At 42.7% G+C, this 19,688-nt stretch overlaps 1 non-coding gene across 1 annotated transcript; it reads right to left on the bottom strand.

Moving 5' to 3' along the window:
- Positions 1 to 8,298: 8,298 nt before the first annotated feature.
- Positions 8,299 to 8,436, bottom strand: LOC114811927. The gene has a single exon (XR_003759622.1). It is a non-coding gene; the product is annotated as a small nucleolar RNA SNORA7 (small nucleolar RNA).
- Positions 8,437 to 19,688: the final 11,252 nt, after the last annotated feature.

The following is a 19,688-nucleotide window of genomic DNA, read 5'->3' as shown; positions in this document are numbered from 1 at the left end:
CGTGTTGTAGTGTCGGAAGAAACCATTGTACATAAGTGTATGGCATCAAACACATAAGGGATCTTGTGATTTTCCTTATTGTGGGATTTTGCAAGGGGACAATCTCATAGAAAAACTGGGTGGTCTCAAATTCGTAAGTCAGGTATGATCAGTAGCAAGGAAAGATGCAGATCATGATTATTCTAGATCTGAAAAGTGAAACGTGGCAAAATCAATAGATACATTTTCTAAAGCCTACTTCAGTTGAAAGGGTTAGTTCTTTTTGAGAGCATTTGATTTAATTGGGCTTGATAAAATCGGTGTTCATCTGAATGTGTTCGGTTGTTTCATTTATCGTGAGTTATAGTAGTAACATTAAAAAATCGGATCTCCAGTAAACAAGTGACTATGTTAAGTGTAAATCCTACTTTCTAGCTTTGGATGAAATGAATGTGATTGGGGACAGAGTCAATATCATTTGCATTCATACAGTGGATGGAAGTTTTGAGTTGAACAAATTATTTTCAACCAATAACAATCCCTCCTCAAAAATGTCCAGTGCTTGAGGGCATAAGCAAGGGGGCACGAGATGGTTCTCTCAGGTGGAGTGTAATAGGCAGGCTGGGGAGTCAATCAATCAGTGGTATTTACTGAATGCTTCTACATGCAGAGAATTGTACTAAGCTCTTGGGAGAGTACAATAGAACAGAGTTGGCAAGCACATTCCCTGCAAGCAACGAGCTTACACTGTAGAGTCGGGGATGAAGAGGGAAGAGGAGAGATTTGGTGGGGAGAGCTTCGAGGGCAGTGATCAGGGTTTTTTTGTGTGTGTGACAGGAGGAAATAGGCATTGAAGGCTTTGGAGGAGGAGAGGTGACCAGAACAAAATTTTAGAAAGATGACTGGACTTTGGAGTGTAATATAGACCGAAGATTGATTGATGAAAGAGGGAAGAGGTTGGAGACGGGCAGACCAGAGAGGAGACTGATACAATAATGCATGAGATGACAAGAATGAGGGGAGGGCCTTTTGATTGGAAAGGAGAGTTGCTGAGTGGCCTAATGGATAGAGCACAGGCCTGGGAAGGAAAAGGATCTGGGTTCTAATCCAAGCTTTGCCACTTATCTGCTGTGTAACCTTGGGGAAGTCATTTCACTTCTTTGTGCCTCAGTTACCTCATCTGTAAAATGGGGATTAAGTCTCTGAGGCCCATTTGGGTTATGGAATGTGTCCAATCCGATTAGCTTGTATCTACCCCAGCACTTAGTACAGTGCCTGGGACATAGTAAACGCTTGAGAAACGCCATTAAAAAAAAGCAAAAAAACCCAACAAAACAAATAACTGTCAGGATTTAGCAAAGCCTGTGTGTGAGAATTGAAAGATAATAAGAGGCCAAAGTAAAGAGTTGGATTGTAGTGTGGCTTTGAAGTTCACATCCAGAAGATTATTACAGCAGCCACTATGAGTCCTGGGAGAAGGAGAACGATGCTTGAGGTTCCTAACATTTGGTAGCACCTTCCAGAGTTCTGAGGAATGGTAAACTGGGACCCTGTGGATGGACTGAGAAAGACCTAGAGACAGAAGTGACTAAAGTATACAAGAGATAAGGCCAGAAAATGAAAGCCAGCGTCAGAGAGAGGAAAAGCAGTTTTGCTTTTTGATCTGCCATACCCACAGTTTCCCACATTCGGCAGATGTGATACATTTTTCTTTGATTCTTTCTGACTGGTTTTTTGGAGTTCCTACCAAATGCTTGGTTTCCCAGGTAACTGTCCAGAGTAACTAGCTCCTGCTGAGTGATAATTCCCCATTATGCCTAGAAGGATTATAAAAGCTCTCTGAAAAGAAAAGACAATTTTTTCATTAAGTGAAGTTTTCTCAATCTACCTTCAGGCATGGCTTCTTGTATTTTCTTATATTACTTTGAAGCTTTCTTCAGCTCTGTGGGTCTTATTTACTTCTTATGCCTTTTCTGCAAAGTCTCTTTATAATGCATATGAAACTCTGGGCTGAAAGGCTTTATTTTGATTGTTTGCTCATCTGGTTCCCACAGAGAATGGCAGAGTAAGCTTCCTCGGTGTAGCACCCCTTTTTACTAAGTCTTCTAGCCTTTTGTGAGTGGATTATCATCATCCCATCAGGCTAACAGACTCACTTGCTAGGACTGCTTACTATAGATGCTTGTTGCAGTAATGGGTGTTTGTCTTTTTTTATTGTTTTGTTTGTAGTTTTTGTGGTTGCTTCAAAAGAATTGGAATGATAATTTTAGTTTGTTCCTTTTGGGTTGCTAAACACCTCTTTAAGAGAGACTCAAAACCCACAGTAATATGATGGGTGGAAATCGGGATGGGAGGAAGAAGCCAAAATAACTCTCTGACCTAGCAAGTATGTTCCCCTTTCCCTTACAGAAGTAAATTCCAGCCTTTTAATGCAAATTCAAAAGACAAACAAGGTCAGTGATTCGAAGCTTGAGATTGGGATTTAAGGCTTTTCTTGAGAATTCACTTAACGTTAATCAAATGTCAACATTTCTTCCCCTTTCCATCTATTGGCAACTGTTTTTATGAACACTTCTGGGAAATAAGGACCATTTAATCATACAGGTACACATCCTCGTGAGCCCACACCCCATCCTGGGATTCAAGAGAATAAGGAAGAAGTAGTAACCACTCTTTCAGCTGAATTTCACTTTGAAAGGCTACTCTTCGTAAAACTCTTCGCTGGAAAAACAATTTGCTTTGCAAAATATTAATTTACATTCCTGGACCTTGCAATATGAAAGTCCAATATATATTCCACTTTATTGAAGGAGCTTTTTTGGCATTTTCCAATCTAAACATAAATCATCACTTATTGTCGAAGTATATATCCTGCCCATTGTGACCATTCTTTTCCTAACGTTGATAATCCTTCCTGCTTTCTAGAGAAATAAGAATGGTGCCTTCGTTTCCTGCATTTTGCTTTAAAGCAAAGGGTAAATACTTTGTAGGCTGTTTCCATCCTGCATTTGCAGTTTTACAATTATGGAATAATTGGACTATTTACATTTCTTATTGAGAAGAAAAAAGATAGGTCCTTAAGTCTTCCCCATACCTCACTGCAGTAGGAACAGGAAACTTCCAGAAATAGGGGAATGCCTGCTGGAGCTATGCCACTGGTGAAGATTTCTGACTGAAGAACCCCTTTGCATGATGGACAGGCTAAATCAAACAATTGTATTTACTTCAGGCCTTCTGAGTGAAAACACAACATTAAGCTCCTGGGAGAATACAAGAGGAGAGTATGTCTAACAGAGGTAAAGATTGTTTTCAAGTATTGAAAACAGGAGGAAGAAGCAAGTCTATAACAAGAAGTGGTACACTGATAATGAGGATTAAATATTCAGTTTATCTTAGACATGTCTGAATGAGAAGCAGTGTGGCCCAGTGGTAAAGAGCACAGGTCTGGGAGTCGGAGGAGCTGGGTTCTAATCCAGGATCTTTCCCGTGTCTGCTGTGTGACCTTCTCTGTGCCTCAGTTACCCCATTTGAAAATAGGAATTTAATCCCACTTAGACTGTGAGCCCCATGTGGGACAAGGATTATGTCCAACTTGATTGTTTCTACTCCAGCGCCTAGAACAGTGCTTACAACATAGTAAGTGCTTAACAAGTAGTGCAATTATTATAAGGTGAACTAGTCAGTCCTGAGACTTCAAGACTAAGAACCTGTGTGAAAGAATGGATTGTTATAGTGAGACTGCTTTGTGCTGTCACCGTGTTCCCCCGGGGCTCAGAATGCAACAAGTGAGTAGGTGGGCAGGAGTGTGGCTCATCCAGGGTTGTAATTATTTTTGATGTTGTAAACCCCTCTACACTGTAAGCTCATTGTGGACAGGGAACAGGTCTAGCAACTCTATTATATTGTACTCTCCCAAGAACTTAGTACAGTGCTCTGCACACAGTAAGTGCTCAATAAATATGATTGTCAATTCTTTATTCTATATTTCCCAAGTGCTTCGTACAGTATGCCATACCAAGTGGTAACTTACTAAATGCTATTACTGCTGTTATTATGTCTTCAGAGATGCAACATAGCCTAGTGGCAAGAGTGTTGACCTGGGAGTCAGAGAACCTGAGTTCTAATCCCAGCTCTGCCCTTTTCTTGATTATTATTTTTTTTTAATCTTATTTTTTAAGTGCTTACTATGTGCCAGACCCTGGAGTAGATACAAGTTAATCAGGTTGGACACAGTTTATATCCCACATGGTGCTTACAGTCTTAATCTCCATTTTACAGATGAAGTAAGTGAGGCACAGAGAAGTGAAGTGACTTGCCCAAAGTCACACAACAGACAAGTGATGGAGCCAGGATTAGAATCCAGGTCCTTCTGACCCCCAGGCCCAAGCTGTGCCCACTAGGCCATGTTGCTTCTCTTGTCTGCTGTGTGATCTTGGGCAAGTCACCTAACTACTCTATGCCTCATTTTCTTCACCTGTAAAATGGGGAGTCAATACCTGTTCTTCCTCCTACTTGGATTGTGAGCTCCATGTGGGACAGGGACTCCATGTGGGACAGGGACTGTATCCAGCCTAATTATCTTTTGTCTACCCCAGTGCTTAGTTCAGTGCTTTGCACGGAGTAACCTCTTATTACAGGGTTTTTTTATATGCAGGACTTATTGACAGCTGAGACTATAAGCTCCTTGTGAGCAGGGAATGTGTGTACCAATTCTATTGTATTATATTTTCTCCAGCATTTAATACAGTGCTGTGTGCACAGTAAGTGGTCAATACCACTGATTGACTGATTGAGTGACCTCAGCAGAGTGCCAAGCAGTGCAGTAGCCCCATAAGGTGGTAGGCTGTGGTAGCCACTTCTATTTATATCTGCTACTATTAGTTAAGTGTTTTAGGATTGCTGCCGGGCCCATCACCTCACAGAACATTCCTGGAGGTTCTTCTGTCAGATAGCTTCACTGCTGATAGCTTAGCCCCAGCAGACATTCACAACCTGCCTTGCTGGGACTAGAATTCATGTCTCCTGATTCCCAGGGCCCTATTCTATCCACTAGACCAACAGCAGGACTGTAGGAAGGGAACTGTGTGACATCAGAAAAGTTAGCTTTCCCTTCTTCCTCCAGCCTCTTCTTTGACTCTTCCCATCATTCCCAACAGTATCTCAAGAGGAGATCTCCCACCTCCTCTCAAAATGTATCCCCTCCACCTGTGCCTCTGACCCCATCCCTTCCCGTCTTCACAGAACAATTTTTCTTCATCTCCAACTTCAGCTGCTCACTTTCCAATGCCTCTTTCTCCACTGCTTTCAAACATGCCCATGTAACCCTGATCTTACAAAAAAAACCTCTCTCGACCCCATGGTCCCCTCCAGTTATCACCCCATCAGCCTCCTACCCATTCCTCTCCAAACTCCTTGAGAGAGTTGTCTGAAGCAGCATGACAGTGTAAAGAGTCTGTGTTTGGGAGTCAGAGGTCATGGCTTTCCACTAATCCTGGCTCTGCCACTTGTCAGCTGTGTGACTTTGGGCAAATCACTTAACTTCTCTGTCCCTCAGTTGCCTCATCTGTAAAATGGAGATTAAGACTGCGAGCCCCACATGGGACAACCTAATTACCTTGTATCTACCCCAGCGCTTAGAACAGAGCTTGGCACATAGTAAGCATTTAAATACCATCATTATTATTATTATTATTACTTTGGCTGCCTCCACTTCCTCTCCTCCAACTCTCTCTTTGACTCTTTTCAGTCAGGCTTCTACCTGCTCCACTCCATGAAAACAACCCTCTCTAAGGCCACCAGTGACCTCCCTTTTGCCAAATCCAATGCTGTCTTCTCCATCCTAATCCTCCTCAGCCTTTCTTCTTCCTTTGATACTCTGGACCACCATCTTCTTCGGGAAACATTGTCCAACCTTAGTTTCACTGACAGTGCCCTCTCCTGGGTTAACCTCATCTCTCTGGCACCTCCCTCTAAGTCTCTTTTGTAGGCTCTTTCTCTGCCTCCCAGTCTATAACTATGGGGTCCCTTAAGGTTAGTTCTCGGGGCTCCTCTATTCTCCATCTACACCCACTCTCTTGGAGAACTCATTTGCTCTCACTGCTTCAACTACTATCTCTGCCAGATAACCCTCAAATCTACCTCTCCAGCCCAGACCACTTTTCTCTGCTGTCTCTCATTTCCTCCAGGACATCTCTTCTTGGATGCTCCACTGACACAACTATAACATATTCCTACAGAACTCTTACTATTTCCCCCAAAATCTGTCCTCCCCATGACTTTCTCAATACTGTAGACAACAGCACCATACTCCTAATCTCACAAGCCTGTAAACTAGGCATTAGCCTTGACTCATCTAATTCATTCATTCATTCAATAGTATTTATTGAGTGCTTACTATGTGCAGAACACTGTACTAAGCACTTGGAATGTACAGTTTGGTACAGAATACTTAATACCCACATATTTGATCTGTCACCAAATCCTGTTGGTTCTACCTTCTCAGCATCTCTAGATTCCACCCTTTCCTCTGTCCACCCAAACTGCTGCCACAAACTGATTCAAGCACTTACAGCCTGAGCACAAGAGTGGAAGAAACATCCTGGAGAGGTGATCCAGGGCAGCCAGTTGGTGGTACAAGAAGAATAAAGGGTCAGGGGACTGAGAGAGTACAGTGGAGAGGGTGTGGATTTGTGCATCAAAAAAAGATAAATTGGGTGTGGAAACCAAATATGGCATGATATCAGAAAATTGGAAAGGGTTGAGACTCTGCCTCCTCTCTTTCTCTTTGCATCTTCCCAGCATTAAATGGAGCAGGATTAAGGTTGAGAGGGAGTAATTGGAGAGCCCTGCTTCTTTGTTCTCTACCCATCTAGGAAAGGCAATAGTCATTTTGAACAGATAAAGAGAATCAGAACAGTGGAAAATATTTAAATAATTATTTGGTTAGGAACTGTGAGGATTTCATTTCAGAGGGGGAGGCCCAGTGGCTAAATGAATGGGCAGAGAAGTTCCCATCCCTACAGTTGCTCTAATCCTCTGTGAACTTCCATGCCCATTCATTTAGCCGCTGGGCCTCCCCCTCTGAAATGAAAACCTCACAGTTCCTAACCAAATAATTATCGAAATATTTTCCACTGTTTGTGCTTCTCTTTGTTTAAAATTACTACTGTCTTTCCTAGGTCTCTTTCCTCGGCAAGCTTGGCTGTACATTGGAAAGATCAGAAATGAATGGGATTGAGAATTCCACGCAGTTGTGAAGTCCCGGGGATAATCTAGAATAGCAATCGGAAATAGATTTTGTTAAAAGGCAGGACTTTTCCTACCTGGTAGCGGGAACACTCCAGCTGCTCGCAAGTGCAGCGGGAACGAGAGGGAGGTCACTAGGCTTTGTAAATTAAAATCAGTAACTTAGATCACCCCATGGGCAAACTACAGAGGGCAGAACTGATCAATTCCGTGAAACTTAATGGCCTTAATCACCTGCTGGCTACAAAATGCACCTGCTACACTATCTAGGTGATATCTTAGCTAGAAGCTTTGTTGTTTTTTTTTCCCCACATGTTCTTAGCTTCAAAACCCTTAGGTACATAGTTTTACACTTGGTTGCTTTCCCTATCTGTAATTTCTTTTTATTATCTCTACAGCTATTGAAAGCTTCTTCAGGGAAGAGATTCTCTCTACTAACTCGTATTGTATTCTCTCAAGCAGTGGTCTGCACATAGCAAGCACTCAATAAATGCTATTATTATTGATGATAATAATGAAGTATTCAGTTTGTATTATGATTTCAAAATATTGATTTAAGTCCATATTATGGCACCATTACCTTGACAGGGAAGTAGTATGGAATCTGGAAACGTGGAAGCAGCTTGGCATAGTGGAATGAGCAGAAGTCTGGGAGTCAGAGGCCTGGGTTCCAATCCCAGCTCTATGACTTGTCTCCTGTGTGACCTTGGGCACTTCACTTTTCTGGGCCTAAATTACCTCACTTGTAAAATTGAGTTTAGAACCATGAGTCCCTTGTGGGACATGGACTGTGCCTAACCCGATTATCTTGTATCTACCTTAGTTCTTAGTACAGCACCTGGCACATGTTGTTGTCTTATGCTGTCGAGTAGTGTCCGACCCTTAGCGATGCCATGGACACATCTCTCCCAGAACACCCTGCTTCCATCTGAAATCATTCTGGTAGCGTACCCATAGAGTTTTCTTGGTAAAAATATGGAAGCAGTTTACTTTTTCTTCCTTCCGCACAGTAAACCTGAATCTGCACCCTTGACTCCCTCCCAAGTCACTGCTGCCCAGCACAGGTGAGTTTTGACTTGTAGCAGATTGTCTTCCACTAGCTAGCCATTGCCCAAGCTAGGAATGGAATGAATATACCTCTGCTTGACTCTCCCTCCTGTAGTCGAGACTGGAGGAGTACTGGAAACTTTCTAGGTGTGACCCTGAGAGGTTACCTGGCACATAGTAAGGGCTTACCAAATACCGTAAAAAGAAAAAAATAGTCCCTCTAACACACAGAAGCAGTGTGACCTTAGTGGAAAATGCACAGGCCAGGAAGTCATAAGACTTAGGTTCTAATGCTGGCTCTGCCATGTGCCTGCTCTGGGGCCTTGGTCAAGCCTCTAAACTTCTCTGTGCTTCAGTTTCTTCATCCATAAATAGGAATTAAGTACCTAATCCCGTTGGACAAGTTGTCTACACCCACTGTCTCCACTTCCTCTATTCCAATTCTCTGCTGGATCTCCTCCTACCTGGCTTCCACCCTTTACACTTAACTGAAACTGCTCTCTCAAAAGTAACCAGTGATCTCTTTCTTGCCAAATCCAATGGCTTCTACTTCATCCTAATCTTCCTCAACTTCGCAGCTGCCTTCAACACTATCGACCACCCTATGCTCCTGGAAACATTATCCAACCTTAGCTTCATTGATGCCGTCCACTTCAGGTTCTCCACTTATCTCTCTGGCCACTTATTCTCAGTTTCTTCTGTGGGCTTCTCCTCTGCCTCCCACCCCTAAATATGACAGTCCCTCAAGGCTCAATTCTGGGTCTCCTTCTATTCATCATCTTCAGCTGCTCCCTTAGAGAAACTCATTCATTCCCATGGCTTCATCTACCATCTCTATGTGGATGATTCCCAAATCTACATCTCCAGCCCCACTCTCTCACCTCTGAAGCCTTGCATTTCCTCCTGCCTGTAGGACATCTCTACTTGGATGTCCCACTGACACCTCAAACTTCACAAGTCCAAACAGAACTCCTTCCAGAGCAGACCTTCCCACTGAAACTCTGTCCTCCCCTTAACTTTCCCATCACCATAGACAGTATCACCACACTTCCAATATCACAAGCCTGTGACCTTGGCATTATCCTTTACTTCTCTCCCTCATTCAACCCACATATTCAGTCCATCACTAAATCCTGTTGATTCAATCTTGACAACATTGTTAAAATCCACCCTTTTCTCCATCCAACTGCTACCACATTAATCCAAGCCCTTATCTTATCCTGCCTTGATCACCGCATCAGCCTCCTTGCTGACCTCCCAACCTCCTGTCTTTCACCACTACAGCCCATACTACATTCTTCTTCCCAAGTCATTCTTTTTAGTCCATATTCCCCCACTCGTAAGGAATTTCCAGTGGTTTCCCATTCACTTCTGCATCAGAGAGAAACTCCTTACCATTGGCATTAAAGCACTCAACCATCTTGCCCTCTCCTACCTTACTTACCTACCTTCATACTACAACCCGGGCTGCACACTTCACTCCTCCAGGGCCAACCTACCCACTATAACTCGATCTAGTCTAACTCACCACCGACTCCTGCCCAATTCCCGCCTCTGGCCTGATACGCCTTCCCTCTTCATAGCTGACAGATGATCAAACTCCCCACCTTCGAAGTCTTATTAAAAGCACATCATCTTCAAGAGGCCTTCCCTGATTTAGCCCTCATTTCCCTTTCTCCCACAGCCTTCTGTCCCCCTTGTATTTGTATCTCTACCCTTATTCACATCTTCATTCCCACGGCACTTACGTACAAAGCCGCAATTTATTTATTTACATCAGTGTTTACCTCCACCTCTAAACTATAAGCTTGTTGTGGACAGCAAACTCGTCTACCACCTCTGTTATATAGTGCTCTCCCAAGTGCTTAGAACAGTGCTCTGCACATAGCACTCAATCACTATGACTGATTGATTCCCCCTTAGGCTGTGAGCTCATGTGGGACAGCTCATGTGTCTCACCTGATTATCTTGTGCTTAATACAGTGTTTGGCATATAGTAAGCTTTTAACAATACCATTAAAAAATACCCATTTACTATTCTTACATCAGTCATTTGATCCATTCCTTATACCTGCATTTCACCAAGAGACAATGACTTTCTTAAGAAATGTATTGATGTCTGTAAGATCATTGTGGACAGGGAATGTGACTGTTTATTGTTGTATTGTAATCTGCCAAGTGCTTAGTACAGTGCACTGCACATGGTAAGCGCTCAATAAATACAACTGAATGATTGAAACTTGGATTTACCTTAGATGTCACATCTAGCTTCTTGAAGAGGGTTATTAGTATTGTATGCAAATGATGTGTGTGACTACCTGGCATCACTCACTTTTTGAGAAGGGGTTCATCATTCATTCACATTCATATTTATAAAGCAATTACTACGTGCAGAGCACTGAAGGAGGATCTTGGGAACAGGCAGAGGTAGTAAAAGACATGGACCTTAAGCTCTAGGAGCTTTCGATTTAAGAGGGCAGGGGCAGGAAAAGATACATACAAGGAACTGGGAGGGAAAGCATAGAAGTAACTGGTGATAACAAAAGTGAAGAATAAAGAAAAGAAATACATGGATATATACATAACTGCTAAGGAGTATAAGCTTGCTTTCTTGTGTATCTGCTTCTAGAGTATGTTCACCAGCATCTAGGAACCCTGTAGGAATGATTCAAAAACTTTTGATAATGGTCTCAGCCTGTTGAAGTGAGTTTCCCAGATAATTGGAATCATTTTCCTGAGTTTCCCAGATAATTGGAGTCATTTTCCCTCCAGCTTCCACATTCCCTGTTCCATATTCAGGGATGATTAGTCAATCAAACCATGCTATTTATTGAATGCTTACCATTTGCAAAGCGCCTGTACTAAACTCTTTGAAAAATACAAACTAAGCAGGTTGGACACAGGCCATGTCCCACATGGAGCTCAGTCTTAATCCTCATTTTATAGATGAGGTAACTGAGGCTCAGAGAAATGAAGTGATTTGCCTAAGGTCATAGAGCAGACAAGCTATACCTCTAGACTGTACCCTCGTGGTCAGGGACCATGTCTACCAACTCTGTTGCGTTATACCCTCCCAAGTGCTTAGTACAGTGCTCTGCATACAGTAAGCACTCAATAAATACCATTGATGATGAAGTAGTGGAGCCAGGATTAGACTCCAAGTCCTCTGAATCCCAGGCCCGGCTCTTTCCTCTAGGCCACTCTGTTTCTCCGAGTTAGTGGATGCAACTCTTCCCCACAAGAAGCTTACAGTCTTCAGGAAGAGACAGACATTAAAATAAGTTGAGTATTGTGATACTATGCTAGTGCTCTGGGCTGGGGTGAGTATCAAAGAGCTACATAGACAAGTGCATAGTTGACACAGAGGGAAGGGTGGATAGAGTAAATAAGGGGTTAGGCAGGAAAAGCCTTTTGAAAGAGATGGGATTTTAGGGGGGTTTTGAAGGGTAGGAAAGTGGTGAATTTTTGGGAATGAAACAAGTGCTTGAGAGAATAGAATAAAATTAATAGAGATGATCTCTGCTTTTAAGGAGCTTAAATCTAGAAGGGAATTTACAATGAAACAATTTATGCCTATCTGTTCCTGCCCCTGTCCTCTTAAATTGAAAGTTCCTAGGGGTTAGGGGCCATGTCTTTTACTACTACTGCTTGTTCCCAAGTCCCTCCTTCAGCTCCAGGACTGAAAGAGGATGTGGGCAAGGGAGCCAGTGGTGGTATAAGCAAGCTGAGGTAAGAGTTAGATTGGCATTAGAAAACTGGAGTGTGCAGGTTGAATTGTGGTAGGAGGGAAAGAACTATTAAGGGCCTAAAAGATAATGGTAAGGAATTTCTATTTTGTGTGGAGGTGGATGGGCAGCCATTTGAGGTGTTTGAGGAGTGGGGAGATAGGGACTGAATGTTTTCTTCAGAAAAAAATAATCCAGGCAACAGAGTGAAGTATGGATTAGAGGAGGGGAGACAGGAGGCAGGTAGGTCATTGAGGAGGCTGATGCAGTAGTGAAGGCAGTATATGACGAGGGCTTGGACCAGCATGGTAACAGTTTGGAATGAATAATATAGACTGAACCAGAACTGACTTGTTGTCCGACTCTGTTTGATGGTGTTTATGATACAGAAATAATGCACCAGGCTCTTTCAATTCTCACCTGGCTGGCCCCTATTCCCATGAACTGTCTTAGGAATCTTAATAAACTCATCCGAGCATCCACATTTTTTTAGTAGTTGCCAGAACCCCTCTCTAATAATTGTTAACCAATCACCCAATACTATTTTTTGAGGCTAGAGAGCAATGTATTAAGTGCTTGGGAGAATAGAATAGAATTAGTAGTTATGATCTCTGCCCTCAAGGAGCTCAAATCTAGAAGGGAACTTACCATTTAGTGTGTATGTATTAAGTGCCTTAGTATGATCTACAGACAGCTTGTAGAGGTCTCGATGTTTTTCCCTTCATTTCTCTTCTATCCAAAGTGGAGCCGGGATCATCGTCACTGTTCCTTGCCCAGCCACAACTGTGGTTCTGGAAATGCATGGTTTACAATATTTTTCTGGAGAAAGTCCAGGAGGATGCTGGCTATCTCATCACCCATGGAAATCTTAATAGTTTCTGCAATCAGGTCTCTCTCCTTTCTTGGTGAAGATGACAATTTCAGTGGCATTCTTGGAGTACGACGGCCATTCCTTGAGACCAGGAATGTATCTACTTACTCGACTTAGCACTGTGCTCTAAACATCCAATAAATATCACAGATTTATTGAATGACTGAGATAAGAATCTGTGTGGGTGACCTCTCCTCCTTGTTGACAAGTTCCAGGGAGCATATGGTGTATTCTTTGGAAAAAATCAACCTCTAATGCATACTTTTACCCTTATGTGAGTTATATCTGAAATGAGCAAGGCATTACATTTTCTACTGCAAAGCTGAAATAGGTGCTACAGCAAATACATTCCTTTTGCCTTTCCTAGTATCATTAAGTTGACAATCCTTTTAAAATCAGGATCATTGAAATGTAAGATTTCATTTTTCTCATGGCAGCAGAAATAAAGAGGATGTGATGTGCTGTGGGCTTCTGTTTCAACTGGGGAATAAGAAAATTTTAAAGACATTTAAAAAAGGAGTTGAGTGATAATAAATGTTGGAAAATCTGAATGGAAAAATAAAGAAAATAGCATTTTCTGCAAGAGCAGTCCTGCTTAGAAAGCTATGAAACAGCTTTTAAAGTACATTCATCTCTTATAAAATGAACTTAATGTTGTGATGCCATCCACATCAAAATCAGAGAATATGAATATAGTTGGGGGTCAATAAAGCCCTTTATAAAGGCAAGTATATACAGCCAAGGGTTGTGTGACCACTCTAAAGATGTCTCAATAATAGAATCAAGTGAAAACTATGGAAATGAAACAAATAGAAAGGTGATTGCTTTAAACTGCCATAGCCGAGATCCTAATCCCTCTGTTGGAAATCAAAGGTTGGGCTGAGCTCTGCAGGTGCCTGAAATTCTGAAAAACTCCTATATGACCTAAACAATGAGGGGTTCTTGGTGGAGATCTGAAAAAGGGAAACTAAAGCTCCAATTCTTATAGTGCTTTCTTTTGTGGATTTGCTAAGCTCCTTTAAATAGAAATTGTTCAAACCTGAAACAGCCTTCCATATGATCAAACGGGGGTATTTACTGAGTGTTTGCTTTGTGAAGAGCCCAGGACTAAGTACTTGAGTAAGCCCAGTACAGATGATAAACCTGCTCTCTGCTCTCAAGGAGTTTACAGTCTAACAGAGAAGAAAGACATCAAAATTAATTACAGATAAGGGAAGGAAGCAACCTAGAATAAGAAAATATATATGTCAATGCTGTGGGGGTGGGTGGAGAAGAGATACTAAGGGCTTAGGGGATAGTACTAAGTGCCTGGATGAGGCAGCAGAGAGTGCAGATAGGGTAGGGGGTTAAAGCTTTATTCAGGGAAGACGTCCTGGAAAAGATATAAGAAACAGTGTGGTGTAGTGGAAAGAGCTCGGGTCTGGGAATCAGAGGGCCTGCGTTCTAATCTCGCCCTCACTGCTTACCCGCTGCGAGTGCCCTTGGGCAAATAATTTCTCTGTGCCTCACTTTCCATATTGGCAAAACGGGGATTGTAGACTGTAATCTAATAATAATAGTAATAATGATGGTATTTGTTAAGCTCTTACTATATGCAAAGCACTGTTATAAGCGCTGGATCACTGTATACTGTAAACTAGACTGTAAACTCATCTTGGGCAGTGAATGTGTCTGTTTATCGTTATATTGTATCGGTCAATCAATGGTATTTATTGAACATTTACTATGTGCAATTGGCCTAAGCAACTGGGAGAGTACAACAGAATTAGCAGATACATTTCCTCCCCATAATAAGTTTACAGTCTAGAGGGTAAGACAGACATTATTACCACTATATGAAGTAAATCTAAGTATTTCAGGCAATTTCAGAATTACTTCCACTTGACTCATAATACTAAGGGAAAAGTTAACATTGATTTCTTACCAGTTTTCAACTTGTATTTTTCAGTGGACTGGAGTGATAAATCCCCAATACTTTTAAAATGGTGAACCTCAATTTAGAATGCACTACAGTTCAGCAACCCTGAATTTATGGCCTACACAGTTTCCAAATGAATATGTGTTATTGACAGACATTAGAATAAAAATTATTTTCAATTAGGAGTGTCATATAAAGTATAACTTTATAATTTGCTACTTTCCCTAAGCACTTGTGTGTTCTGCACACAGTAAGTGCTCAATAAATACGATTTTCTGACTGATTCAATATCTGTTCTACCGCCAACTTAGACTTTGAGTACCATGTGGGACAGGGGCTGTTCTCCAGTCTGATTATCTTGTATCTACCCCAACACTTTAGTACATTTCCTGGCAGATAGCTTGCACATAGCAAATGCCATTATTATTATTATTATTATTGTATGAAATTGCATGGATACATTTACAGGGCCTGGGGTGGTAGCTCATTATGGCTCCTTCCCACCCATGGTTTAAGCAGTGTGGCTCAGTGGAAAGAGCACGGGCTGGGGAGTCAGAGGTCACGGGCTCAAATTCCTGGCTCTGCCACTTGTCAGCTGTGTGACTTTGGGCAAGTCATTTAACTTCTCTGTGCCTCATCATTATTATTATTATCCTTGCTCTGAGGCCAAGAGGTGGCCGCCCGAGAGGTAGACATGGTGGCCGATAACCATGGCTGATCAGATGCAGTCTGCTCTGTGGGGAAAGGACTCCAGGCACAGATCATTGAACCTAGACAGGCAGCTACAGAGTTGAGTTTTCAGAGCTCCAGTCAGCTGCCCACTAATTGAGCTGCCCACTCAAGTAGCAACAGCAGTAGTAATAATAATAATGGAATTTATTAAATGCTTACTATGTGCAAAGCACTGTTCTAAGCGCTGGGGAGGATACAACTTTATCAGGTTGTCCTACTGGGGCTCACAGTCTTAATCCCCATTTTCCAGATGAGGTAACAGGCACAGAGAAGTCAAGTGACTTGCCCAAAGTCACACAGCTGACAAGCAGCTGAGCCAGGATTTGAATCCATGACCTCTGACTCCCAGAGCCCGTGCTCTTTCCACTGAGCCACGCTGCTTCTCTAAGTAGAAGTGGTATTAGTAATTAAGCACTTTGATACTCACCCTTAAGCATTTTGATACTCACTCCAGCCCCACAATACTCATGTAAATATTCTGTTATTCTATTATTTCCCCTATCCCTAAACTATTTTAATGCCCGTCTCCCTCTATAGACTGCAAACTCCTTGTGGACAGGATCACATCTACCAAACCAGTTGTATTGTATATTCCCAAACGCTTAGTACAGTGTTCTGCTTAGAGTAAGTGCTCTAATACCATTGATTGCTCAACTGAAATTTATTAAATTTTTATTATGTGCAAAGCACTGTACTAAGTACTGGGGAAAAAAAATCCAGGGATGAGGTAGAGAAACAGTCCCTGGCCCTGAAGTGCTCACAGTCTAAGAATGAGGGAGTGTTGGTGACAGAGATGTAAAGAAAGCTGGGAAAAAAATACAAAAGGCAAAAACAATGAGAAGCATAAAAAAGCCCCAGCAGGATTTCAGGTTTCTCCTAGTTCAGACCAATAGTCATCAATGTCACAGGTGCAATCTTGGCAGTGATCTTCTCAACGTTCTGTCACTTGCCAATCAATTTATAGAGCACTTACTCTATGCAGAGCACTAGGAAGAGTACAATAAAAACAGAGTTGGGAAACAAATATCCTGCTGCTGTATGACCTTGGGTAAATCACTTAATTCCTCTGGGCTTCAGTTTCCTTATCTGTAAAATGATGATTCAATACATCTCCCTCCCATTTAGAATGTGAGACCCAGTTTTTTTTTAAATGGCATTTGGCAGGACTGTACTAAACACTGGGGTAGCTATGAGACGATCAAGTTGGAAACAGCCCCTGTCCTACATAGATCTGATAGTTCTAATCCTAATTTTACAGATGAGGTAACAGGCACAGAGAAGTGAAGTGACTTGCCCAAGGTCACGCAGACGAGTGGCAGAGCCAGGATAAGAACCCAGGTCCTCTGACTCCCAGGCCCGTGTTCTTTCCATTAGACCACACTGCTTCTGCACGCTCCTGTCCATGTGGGACAGGAACAGTGTCTTACCTGATTAATTTATATCTACCCCAGTGCTTAGTATATGGCTTAGCATATAGTAAACACAACGCATACCACAGTTATCACTATTAATTGTAACTATTATTATTCTAGAAGTTGAGAAGACTCATGCTATGCCTGATCAAGTCCGTCCCCGGGCAGGAGCAAGGGTCTATGGTAGCACAGCCATGGGGGTGAGGCAGCATTGGTCCCGCCAAGCTGTGTTCTGGAAGTTGAGAGTAAGGGGAGTTGTGGGCCACCCACCCTTATGATTAGCCCTGCTCAGCACACTTGCCCAGTTCATCTCCCTCCCGTCAACCCCTTCCAAGCACGAAGGTGGCCTGCGTGACAAAATAAACCCAGAATTTTCAGCACTTCACGATTTGTTTTAGGTCTGCGATTTATACGTCCTCTCTGTGCTTCATGGGATCTAAATAGAGTCTGAAGATCTGTTTCATAGCTTCTCTGGCACGATGGGCATATTGCTCTTCATGAAGCAATATCAACAGCTGGCTCCACCAGCCCCCTGTGGAGAGCTGTATTCGGCTCTCGTGGGGGTGGAGATTGCTGGCAAATACCAGTATGGAGGAGTGTGGGTCAGCAAATGACAAATCTCCTCAGGATGGGAGAGAGCCTGTTATTTCTTGACTTTTCCTTGCCAGGGAAAACAGGCAGGTGTTTTCCTGCCATGAAAACGAAGTATTTCTATGCCTAATGGCAGGGCAGCTTTACCCAGCTTGGGAAAACTGGACAATTTCCTAGTTTCCAGAAAGGGTTGCACCACAACCATTTTTTAATACCTCTAAATCATCCCCCCTCCCCCACCCATCCTCCCCACACTCTAACCTCATCCAAAAATAGGCCGACTGGCTTTACCACGGGAAAGGGAGCGGTTAGTGCCAGAAACCCTGATAACGGCCAAGAGAAAACAGCAGTTAGGTTGTATGTCCTTTCTCCTACTTCTGCCAACCAATCCTTACTGGTTGGCTGGGATTTTGGCCTGTCTGTGGTTTGAAATTCTAAGAGAGAGGACTAGGATGTGACCTGGACCCTCAGTGACTAAAGAAAATCAAGGAGGTGCCAAAGCTCAGGGTCCTTTGATTGCCATTACTACCGTAATAATAACAACAATTGTTGCGGTATTTGTTAAGCTCTTGTTATGTGCCAAGCACTGTACTAAGCACTGTGGTAGATACAAGATAATGAGGCCCAACATGGGATTCACAGTCTAAGTCTACTGTAAGGGAAGCCATCAAATAAAGCATTCTGGGGGTATATTTACTGCTCAGGTGGCCAATATGAATCAGAGTGAGCCAGCAGCATTAAGACCTAATAGAAAAAAGACAGCCAGTAGGCCAAAGGAAGTCCAAGACCCAGCAGGACCCCTCCCATGAACAGAAGAAACAGAGCTTGGCTTCCCCCCAAAAAGAGAAGTAAGATGGAGGGGAGTGGAACCAAGTTAGAAGTCTGGAAAATGGATCCCTAAGGGCAAGCAGGACCTCTCCCCATGAACAGTAGGAGCCAAAGTCCCAACTCTAAGGATGTTGGAAGTCCCCTTTCATTCAATCAATAGTATTTATTGACCACTTACTATGTGCAAAACACTGTACTAAATGCTTGGGAGACTACTATACAACAGAATTATAAGACACGTTACCCGTCCATAATGAGCTTATGGTCTAGAGGGGAAGGAGGAAAGGACAGAGTGGAAGCATTAGGACTGACCAGTGGGATAATCAATCATTCATATTTATTGAGTGCTTACTTTGTGCAGAACACTGTTTCTAAGCACTTGGGAGAGTACAGCACAACAATGTTGTACAAAAGAATTATGAGACACGTTCCCTGCCCACATCGAGCTGACAGTCTAGAAGTATATGATGTGATGAGGATGCACTGTACTCATCCGCTCGACTGTATATATCTTTATCACCCTATTTATTTTGTTTATTTTGTTTAATGAGATGTACATTACCCTGATTCTATTTAGTTGCCATTGTTTTTACGAGATGTTCTTCCCCTTGACTCTATTTATTGCCATTGTTCTTGTCTGTCCGTCTCCTCCGATTAGACTGTAAGCTCGTCAAAGGGCAGGGACTGTCTCTATCTGTTGCCGACTTGTTCATTCCAAGCGCTTAGTACAGTGCTCTGCACATAGTAAGCGCTAAATCAATACTATTGAATGAATGAATGAATGAAGCATTGTATAAAAGTAGCCTTCTATGGAGTTTCAGTGAAAGATCTCCCCCTGCTCAGCTCTGAAACTCTCTCTGCTCTCCATTGAAAAGACTAGCCATAGTCCCACTCAACTGAGTCCATGGGGTTCTGGGGTGCCCCAGCCAATGTGGGGCAGTGGTTGCTGAGCCAGCCAAACTGTCTCCCACAGAGCCTATTGGTCTGGGGGTGGCCTGAGAAATGAAGTTCCACTAGACTGTGCCCTGTGATGACAACTGGCAATTCCTGATGGCCCATGAGGTCAGCATCATGGCCACACAAGGGTTTAAAAGGGCAGAAGGGAGGTAGACAACAGAGAGGGTCTCTCTAGGGGCTGGATGAGAGTGGAGATTGGCCTTCCCTGGTACTGGTCACCAAAAATGGGAGTTTGGGTTTGGCCAAAGTTTTGTCTGAATTAAAAGGGGTTAGACAATGAGGATGGTCCTAAAGGATGGGATCGAGAGGAATGTCTCCTTTCTTTAGTTTTTCCAACAACCCAGGAGGATTCAACTTTCTAATTCATCAATGTTATTTGCTGA

This window comes from Ornithorhynchus anatinus, chromosome 4, assembly GCF_004115215.2.
Source record: "Ornithorhynchus anatinus isolate Pmale09 chromosome 4, mOrnAna1.pri.v4, whole genome shotgun sequence".
Taxonomy (NCBI): domain Eukaryota; kingdom Metazoa; phylum Chordata; class Mammalia; order Monotremata; family Ornithorhynchidae; genus Ornithorhynchus; species Ornithorhynchus anatinus.
Note: the sequence above shows the minus strand (reverse complement) of the source record. Positions and strands in the feature narration are given on the sequence as shown.